Genomic DNA, 10,190 nt, shown 5'->3' with positions numbered 1-10,190 from the left:
GTGCACTAAATTCTCTATCCCTTTATGTCACCAGCTCTCACTACAGAGCCCAGGTACGAAGAAAGTCGGTAAACACTGGTGATGAAATGCTGAAGCATTTACTTTACTTCAGGAAGAAAGAAGGAACAAATATGGTACTAAGGTTCATTATCTGTAAGCCTTTTAATGTTTTCATTTGAACCATACGTTCATATTTACGTTTATGAAACTTCACTTTAGAATACTATTCTTCCTAGTTTACTAATAAGAGGGTTTAATTAGTGTATCACAAAACCAAGATATTTAGAATCCACTTCTACAATCTTGAGGTCCTGTGTTATCATATAAAAAAAGATTTTCATGGTAATTTTTAAATCACAACTCCAAAATTGCATCAAATTAAGGTTAAATTCAAATACTTTCAAATGCAAGTTTTTTTTTAATGCCATAAATAATAAGGTTTATCATCCCTAGTAACAAGAAGATCAACAGGGTGAAAGCTTTAGGTCACTTTCTCTGAAATTGTCCCAGATCTCTCCTGATCACCGTATGGCTTCCACAGTTTCTACAACAAAAATTCACATAAGAGTGTTCAAGAATAAAAGAAAAGGGGCCCCTCTCACATCTCTGTTAATTGGGGTAGAAATATTTTTTTTCCCAGAAGCCCTCAGCACATTCTCTTTTACATCTCATGGTCCAAAAAAAGACAGCGTGATCACTATTAGACCAGCCACTACAAAACAGGAATTGGATTCTTGTGGTAGCTTAGACCAACCATGGCCTACCTCACAGGGCTGGGCATATTGCTTCTGAGAGTGCTGTTCCCCAATGCCTAAACAAAATCAGGGTGGCTTGAGCAAGGAAAAAGGTGGGCAAACAAATGTGTGTGACCCACAGCTGACTAGGAATATAAATACTAAGTTCCAGATTCTAAGGTAAGTGCCAGAGATCAATAATAAAAACAAAACCATACTTGTTCTCAATTTCCAAGATCAGAATAGTCTCAGATTTTCTATTCTAATATCTGTGGACACTAAATAATCATAAAAGTTAATTTAACATCTTTTACAAATTAAGAATTACTTTTAAATTTTAAATTATACATCACAGTCACATAATTATTTTGCTTTTGATACTCATTAAAAGAAAAATTAAAGTAAAATTAGTATCTTTCTCTAAACCTTTCAATGTAAGATCAGACAATAAACATAAATTCTAAACTATTCCATATTGGATACACTAATATACACAATAGAAAAAAGTAGTTTTTTCTTTTGTGCAAAATATTTATAAAACCAAACAATAAAAATAAAATTCTAAACTATTTCATATTTGATACACTAATAAATGCAAGGAGAAAAAGTAATTTTTTTCATATTCTCAAGAAATTATCAGACAGCTTTACAATATTTTTGTTAGATGTGGTTTCCGTAATGTAGTGGTTATCACGTTCGCCTCACAATATTTTTGTTAGTATAGGCTGATTATTTTTTTTCCTTTACAAACCTAAGAAATCCTCAAGGTCAAGGCTTATCTTTTATCTTTGATCACAGCATATAGCATGATTCTTGCCCCATAAATGTTTAATGAATAAAGGAATAAATGAACACATATCCTCTCAAGTCATCTTTCTATTTGCCTTTTCTCTATCTTTTTTTCTGATTTGTTTGCAATGGCCTTTTATTTTGTCATTTCATTTGATCTCACTATTAGTACCTGGTTTCAAATCGTAGATTATTTTGTTTTATTTGGGATTGATAGAGGTAGAAGGTAGAATCAGAGAAACACACATAGGGTGAAGTAATAATGAAGATACAGTATTGAACATGGGACAACTTAATGTTCATTCAGGTTCTGAATAACCACCATCCCTATGATTGCTTAATTTTTTCAGTATTCAAAACTACTTATTAATTATTGGCTTTCTCTCTATCTAGTATAGGAAAGAAATGTGCAAATGTTTCAAATGAGCAAAAGAGATTACAGGCTAGCCTTTCAATGGAATGATACAGTCTGATACTTTTGAGTTGTGTAGCTTTATATGAACACTTTTAGGGATGTGCAAAATTTTACATAATTTTAGTCTTTGAGCAGGCTATTTTATAACTGTAGAGCTAGACATTAACTTGTAGAACACTTACAGAAATTTGATAGTAATACAAATAATTGCTACCCATAGAAATGTAAATTGTGTCTGTGAAATGCAATTGATTATTGTTCTGTAGATACTGACCAATTTTGCCAGTTTGGCATTCATTTGCAAATTTATTACAGCATTCCTAATCTGACAATAAGAGTGTGGTACTTTAATTTCTCTTTTGATCTTGCTATATATCTCACTGGCTTTTTCATAAATTAATAAGTTAAGTTTTTTTAGTTAAATAAAATTTTTGATACATGGTCATCTTCTATCAGATCAGAGTAATAGTTTTAGATTTTCAAAATAGATATTAGATTATTCATTAATTGTGTGAAGTAAACAAGGCTTATGTTAACAAATGTTTTAATAATAGAGTGTTTAGAAATCACTCAAATTTACTCCTCCATTCCTATTTTTAAGCCAGTATTTACAAAACACATTAGTGTTGTTTTCTGAATGTACTGAGATAAAAAACAGTTGCCTTCTCCTCCAAAGTATTTCTCTTTTAATTAAAAAAACTGAGTATGTTCACATTCAAAATTCAAGTAGATATTCATGGAGAAATGCAAGAAAAGAACAATAATATTTAACACAGCACCAAACTCAGACTCTAAAAAATAAAAAATAAAAAAAGCAGAGAATGGTTTTCTACAGTAACTGACCTTCATATGCTATTTAGGCTTTGAAGGTAATGTGTTATTTACTAAGCTCCTTGCTCCTTTCTACACAATTATCATAAGTAAGTAGCTATAAAAATGTCTAATTGAGTTAAATCTGTGTCAAAAGCAATGGATATCCACCAAGATAAAGATGAACAATTATTACGTGACTGAAGAGGGAAATTCCCTTTTATATTTAAAGAAGATATGACTTTTCCCTTTAAGAGGCACAGTTCATACCTATAATCCCAGCACTTTGAGAGGCCAAGGTGGGTAGATCACCTGAGGTCAGGAGTTCAGGACCAGCCTGGCCAACATGGTGTAACCCCGTCTCTACTAAAAAAAAAAAAAAATACAAAAAAAGAAAAATTAGCCGGGCATGGTGGCACAAGGCTGTAATCCCAGCTACCTGGGAGATTGAGGCAGGAGAATCACTTGAACCCGAAAGGCGAAGGTTGTAGTGAGTCAAGATCGTGCCATTGCACCCCAGCCTGGGCAACAAGAGTGAAATCTGGTCTCAAAAACAAAACAAAACAAAAACATTAAAAATTTTTTTAAAAAGAGGACTCTAATATTTGCTTTGTTTTTAAGATAAAAATTTATATTAAAAAAATGAAAATGTCTCTCCCAGTCTTTTCTTCTTCCTGTACCTCCACTACAGTGGCTATTAAATCTACAACTTACAGGCACATGTGTGACAATCACGTCGCCTCTCTAATTTTTATTCTACGACAGAAAGCACGCATCTCAGATTGATGTTTCCATTGCAGCTGACTAATTTGGCAGGAGTAACAGCTATAATTTGCCAACAGGTTGATATGACAGAGCATGGGCTGGGATGACAGCACAGAACCTTTCATCGGGTATAATCTACAACACATGCGTATTACAGAGTGCCAGGTGTAGATCAGTGAGTGCCACAGTGAAACACAAGAAAAGGAAATCTTCCCTGCTTCTTGGTGTTTGCTAGCATAAAAATCAAGACAATGAACCACCATTTTCTTTTTTAGTAGAAAGATTATAAAGGCCCGTGCAGGCTAAAAAATAAATGTGTTATTCCAAGTGAGTCACTGAAAATAGAAACATTAATTTACTTAACCAGAGATGTCTCAATCACAGGCTGAGAAGGTACTACCCAAAACTTTAAAACTGTATAGCTATGTAAAAACTTCATCTAGCCTAACATAGCGATGCATATGATGCCATGAAAACTCTACCCAAGATATTATTAAACACATTTTATTTATAACAAATCCATTTCCAAGTAAGAAAACCAATAACTAGAGGATAAAGGTGATATATTTTTTCTTTAAACTTAGATTAATTCCTGACTTTCTCCTTTTCATACACATATGACAAGATGTATGAGGTTTAAAGTCTAACAACTATTTGCTTCATGGAACTGGTTTTCTCAAAAGAATGTTCTAGTTCTTTTTGTCCTTATGCATCAGTCTGCATTCTTATGTTATTATTATCATCGTCTATCTTCAGAAGAATAATGCATTCTGTGCCTATCATTTGCTTTATCACCTGCCCCCAATTCAAATATCCAGCATTCTTCCCTACTTCTCTCTCTTATATAGGCCTGCTGTTAATACCACCTCTCAGACCCTCACTTACCAAACTTACATGCTGTGCTCTCCTCTGTCCCTGAGACTTACCTATCCAAACTCTGCTAATTTTTCAAAGCCTTGGTCCACAAGTTCTTCCTAAATTAACAACAAACTTGTTACAAATAACATTCAAATTATCTTCATTGCTTCCTGTTATTTTAAATTTTCAATTAAATCTAAATTTCAATCACCTTAATTAAAATCCACATCTAAGTTCTAGAATATGACAGTCTCAACAAAATCAGGTCTTGGAATATTGGGAAAAGCCCTGGTACACATGGACAACTGTCAACTGTGTCAAAGTCATGACATTGGAGTTAATACGGGTCACTTACACGATCATCACCAGAATCAACAATCAGCTGAGTGGAACATCTACCAGGTACATGCTGAATACTACTTCTCTACTGTGTAGAGATATAGAGAAGAATGGCACAGAGTTGTGGCTATTGCATGGAAATGGTGCTTCATTTCAGAGAGTATGATGGTTAATACTGACTGCAACCTCCACCTCCCAGTCTTAAGCTGCCCTCCCATCTCAGCCTCCCAAGTAAAATAAGTGACTAAGTTTTTTGGTGGGGGGAGTAGAAACAGAATTTTGCTATGTTGCCTAGGCTGGTCTTGAACTCCTGAGCTCAAGTGATCTGCTTGCTTCAGCCTCCCACAGCATTGGAATTACATGCACAATCTAATCTGCTGCGAGCATGGCTAGAATGCAAGCAAGCAGAAAAATGTGAAAAGAGAGATGGGTCTAAGCTCCCAGCCTACCTCTTTCCTTCTTTCTCTCATGCTGGATGCTTCATGCCCTAGAACATCAGACTCCAACTTGTTCAGTTTTGGAATTCAGAGTGGCTCTCCTTGCTCCTCAGCCTGCAGATGGCCTATTGTGGGACCTGTGATCCTTTGAGTTAATACTTAATAAACTCCCCTTCATATATGTGTGTGTGTGTGTGTGTGTGTGTGTGTGTGTGTGTGTGTGTGTGTGTATATATATATATATAATGGGAGATATATATGTATATCTCCCATTAGTTCTGTCCCTCTAGAGAACCCTGACTAATACAGAGAGTTAAACAGTAGTTTACTGCTATGTCAGAAAGAAACAAATGTCTCTCTTCTTTTAACCACAGCTATTACTGGTCCTCTTTACTACAGTCTAATCTCATCCAAACTAATAGAGGTTCTTTGAATTGTGTCAGTATATCCCTACAACTGAATATAAAATAATCATTTTGGAGATATCAAAAAAGTTAATGTGGCCAGGTCATGACGGCTCATGCATGTAATCCCAATGCTGTGGGAGGCTGAAGCAAGCAGATCACTGGAGCCCAGGAGCTCAAGACCAGCCGAGGCAACATGGCAAAATTCCATTTCTGCCTCCCCAAAAAAAAAAATAAAAATAAAAAAAATAATTAGCCACTCATCTTACTCGGGAGACTGAGATGGGAGGGCAGCTTGAGCCTGGGAGGTGGAGGTTGCAATGAGCTGAGATGGCACCACTGCATTCTGGCCTGGATGACGGAGCCAAAACCTGTCTCAAAAAAAAGAGAGAGAGAGAGATCAATGTGAAGTCTTTTGAGAAAGTGACATCTGGGTTCAAAGGTCTTGCTGCCTCAGCCAGGCATTTGCACCTCAGCCTCAAACCCATGAGACAGACCCCACACATTGATCCTAAAAGCCAGTGTTTTTGGCTTCTTTTACATAAGAGGAAGATGCAGATCAGGGTGTAATTTAACCAAGGAAACCCAACCAGGCTTTCCATTCAGGTACTCCAGCTCCAGCTTCATGACAGAGTTGTACTCTTTGATCCCAGATCAAGACTGTCTAAAGATATATATCCTGTTTTCACATAAAAATTAGCAGAAGCAAATGCTTTACTGTTATAGCGAGGCTTCATCTATTTTCCAGTTGATGGACAACTAATAGTTTCACAGACATTTCAACATGGAAAGGAAAAACATGAGATCTTAGAGGTAGTGGAGGGGGTCTCTTGCCTGACCACCCAGGAGCAAGGTCAAGATGAATGATAGTTTGCCAAAAAATTCCATTTCTATCATTTCTTTCCCCCCAAAATTGTGTATTTTAGCTAGAAACTCTCTAAATTGTAGTAAGAAGCACAGATAGTGGCAGTAGTATCCAGCCATTTATTTTCTACTTGCATAAAGTCAAATACTTCAGACTTCTCCTTTACCTCTTCTTCAAAAATATATCTGTCTGATGTTCCATCTCCTCTTAGAACCTTACTCTTTGTTAAGCATTACACTCTAATTCCTGACAGCGGGTGATAGAGTGCTTTAACAGTAGTTTTCATAGACATGTCTAAACTTCAATATGTATGGAAAACTGCAGGAGCTGTGGCAATTTGTTTGGAGATATTTTAGCTGGTTTGTCTTCCTAGACCTTTCCTATCATTCCACATGACCTTTCAAAAGTGGTAGTAATGCTTGCAATAATATTTCCAAGCATCAATTTAAGAATAAAAAAATTAATGACATGCTTTACTCTAGCATATCTAAACTCTACGCATCTCGTCAAGCTGGTGGTTAACTAGTCAATTTGAGGAAAAGGTTTCAATAGGCCTAGGATTACAGGTGAAGCCCAAATTTATAAGTACTTTAAAATTTTTCACTTTTTGTCTTATTGTTGTTTAACTTAGAATAGTGATAAATTTAGGAAAAGCATAATATCTGGACTTAAATTTGACTAATAAGAAACAAATGGGGGTAAGTGTGTCTGGACTGCCACTTGCGGTGGGCTTGAGGGGCTGCTCGGCAGGCCCAGGCGCCCACAGAACCCTAGCCAGTGCGTGGCCTCCTGCCTCCCGCCCTCCTCGGCCCTCTGGACCGCAGGCTCCTGCAGTGCCTGCCTTCGCTCTCACAATCAACAGTTAAGGAGCTCAAGCCCAGGACAATGGTGTGCATTCCTTGTATCATCATTCCAGTTCTGCTCTGGATCTACAAAAAATTCCTGGAGCCATACATATACCCTCTGATTTCCTCCTTCGTTGGTCGTATATAGCCTACAAAAGCTATACAAGAAACCGATGATACAAACAAAGGCAAAGTAGACTGTAAGGGTGCAGACATGAATGGATTACCAACAAAAGGACCAACAGAGATCTCTGATAAAAAAAAAAAAAAAAACACCCCAACCATTCATAGATACTTTTATAAAAATACAGATATTAAACTGTAGTCTTTTATATACCATTTCTAAAAAAAAAAAAAAAAAAAAGACTAAAGCAATTTCCTAAGGGACCTCATCATGTAAAAAATGGACCTGATAATATGAAGCATCTTCCCCGTAACTGTCTTTGACCTTTTTATCTGAGACTGGAATTCAGGATAGAAGTCTAGACACTTACTGGATACTAATCAGGAAATACATAATATCTGTATTTAAAATGTAGTTAGTTATATTTAATGACCTCATTCCTAAGTTCCATTTTCATTTAACGTAGCTTTCATTTCTGTTGCTGTTGTTTTAATAATATGAGGAAATCGAAAGTTTGTGCCAGTAGACACTATGTTACTAAATCAGCACTTTGAAATATTTGGTTCTCTATCATTCATTCATATGAATTTGACTGCTGTTTGCTGTAATTTGTTTGGGCTCTTCTAATTTGAGTGGAGTACAGTTTTATTGTGAAACTGTGCAGTGAAACTGTGCAAGGAAATAAAGGTAGAATTTTGGGAGGTAATAATGATGTGAAACATAAAGATATAATAATTACTGTCCAACACAGTAGAGCGGCTTGTCCATAAATGTAGTAATTACTATTTATTGCTCTGAGGAAGATTAAAAAAAAAAAAGATAGGGAAAAGGGGGAAACTTCTTTGAAAAATGAAACACCTTTTATAAATATATCTAATGTAATTATAAGATTTTAATCATTACTGCATTTCTTCTGTTCCTACAAATGTATTAAACATTCAGTTTAACTGGTTAAAAAAAAAAAAAAAGAAAGAAAGAAAGAAAGAAATGATCAAGACTGAGAACAGAATTGGAAATTAACTTTTAGCTTGTGTCTATTTTGTGCCAGACTTTACACATAGAAGACTTGCATTATATCATGTTATTATCACAAGAACAGAAGTTTTATTCCTCCATCCATTTGATAAATAATAATTCATATTTGAAAGACATCTTCTCATTGATTCCCAAATAATAAATGGTAAATCTAGGATTAAATTTAGATCTATTTAATTCCAAAGTTCATGGTTTTTCACAGACTTTAGGAAAAACTGATTATGTACATTTTTTGATACATAAAATGTAAAGAAAGCTGTCATCATCAGATATCAATCCCAGAATTTGTAAGCAAATTTTTTCCTTTTTTTTTTTTTTTTTAAGTTTAGTAACTGTGTATTTTTAGTAGAGTGGAGTGCAGTGGCACAATCTTGTCTCTCTGCAACCTCCGCCTCCCGGGTTCAAGCAATTTTCCTTTTTTTTTTTTTTTTTAAGTTTAGATAAAAAGCATGGAGCAACCCTGGAGCAAAAATTCAAGAAGAGAATGTGGTCCCAAAAAATAAGAAAATTGAAAGACATTTAGAAAAGTCAATCAAATTACATTGCCCCACATTATTATCTGGGGCCAAGGTCTGGGCTCATTTCAGATGAACTCAGATTTCAAAAGGACGTATGTAAAGGCTGGAAACAAGGGCACTAATGTGAAGATAAATGAAGGGAAGGGAGGAGCTTACATCTGTTGGAAAAGTGTAACAAGGTTTTAAACCCCGGTGTACTGGGACTTAGAAAAAAATTCAGTCATCAAAAGGACTTTTAAAACTCTGATAAAAGGGAAAACCCTCAAAAGGAAATGAAACAGCAACCGTTTATAAAAAGTGTCTAATATTTACAGAAAACAGAGAGACAAAAGTCTTACCCAGGACCTATTTTGCCTCCATCATCTCTACTAAGAGGAGGACAGTCTGAAAACATTCCCTAGACATGGGAGATATAGTTTGTAACCAGTGGTTCTTAGTCTTTCTTTTTATTTCCAGTCTTCTGTTATCCTGTTCCGGAGAAACTCCAACATCCACATGGATGTTACATATTCGATAAACCTTCCTGCTCCACTACATTCCTCATGAAGGATCTTCACCCATACCTCACTTCAGTAAGACCCATACGTGGCTAATCCAGCACTGTTTCATCTCTGGGAGCATAAGCTCCAGCAGCCTGCTGTGATCATGACCTTCCCTTTTCCTACTCCCTGTGTCCCACCCACAACACTGGCACTTTGAACTTGTCAGGACCAAAAATCTCTTGACTCCGTATTTAGCATATGGCTTCCTCCTCCTGGTTTTGTTCCATACCATACAAAGTGTCCCACCTCAACAACACTCACACATCTTGTAAAATTTCAACCTTGGATCCATTCACCCTTATATCTTCTCTATTTCTGTAATCAAGTTATTAAGACCAGCTGGAAAAAGAAATTAAAACAACCTTTAGACTGATATGACTACAACTCTGTGGTTTTAAAATCTTAAAAAGGACTTTCAATATTTAGTGAAAATCATTTTTCACATGTCTCTGATCAACTCTGTCTCCTTTCTTTCAAAGTATGCCACGACTCTAGTATTTCAAAGTATTTCATGGCTTTAGGGAGAGTATTTCATGATTCTCCTTAAATCTCCTTTCATATCTTTACTGTCTTCATACCAGAAGATGACACAGCCTCCAACTTCAAAGAGGAAAAAAAACGCTATGAGTAATAAGTTCCCTCAACCTAATGCTTTCCTACCCACAGAGTAAACTACCTTAAGAACCATCCTTACGAATAAATGGGAAAAA

At 35.8% G+C, this 10,190-nt stretch overlaps 1 pseudogene; it reads left to right on the top strand.

Moving 5' to 3' along the window:
• Nucleotides 1–7,166: 7,166 nt before the first annotated feature.
• LOC108289307 lies at nt 7,167–7,586 on the top strand (annotated as a pseudogene).
• The last annotated feature ends 2,604 nt before the right edge of the window (nt 7,587–10,190 follow it).

Source organism: Cebus imitator, unplaced genomic scaffold (genome assembly GCF_001604975.1).
Source record: "Cebus imitator isolate Cc_AM_T3 unplaced genomic scaffold, Cebus_imitator-1.0 Scaffold17, whole genome shotgun sequence".
Lineage (NCBI taxonomy): Eukaryota > Metazoa > Chordata > Mammalia > Primates > Cebidae > Cebus > Cebus imitator.
The sequence above is the reverse complement of the archived record's forward strand: the minus strand, read 5'-3'. Positions and strand labels throughout refer to the sequence as shown.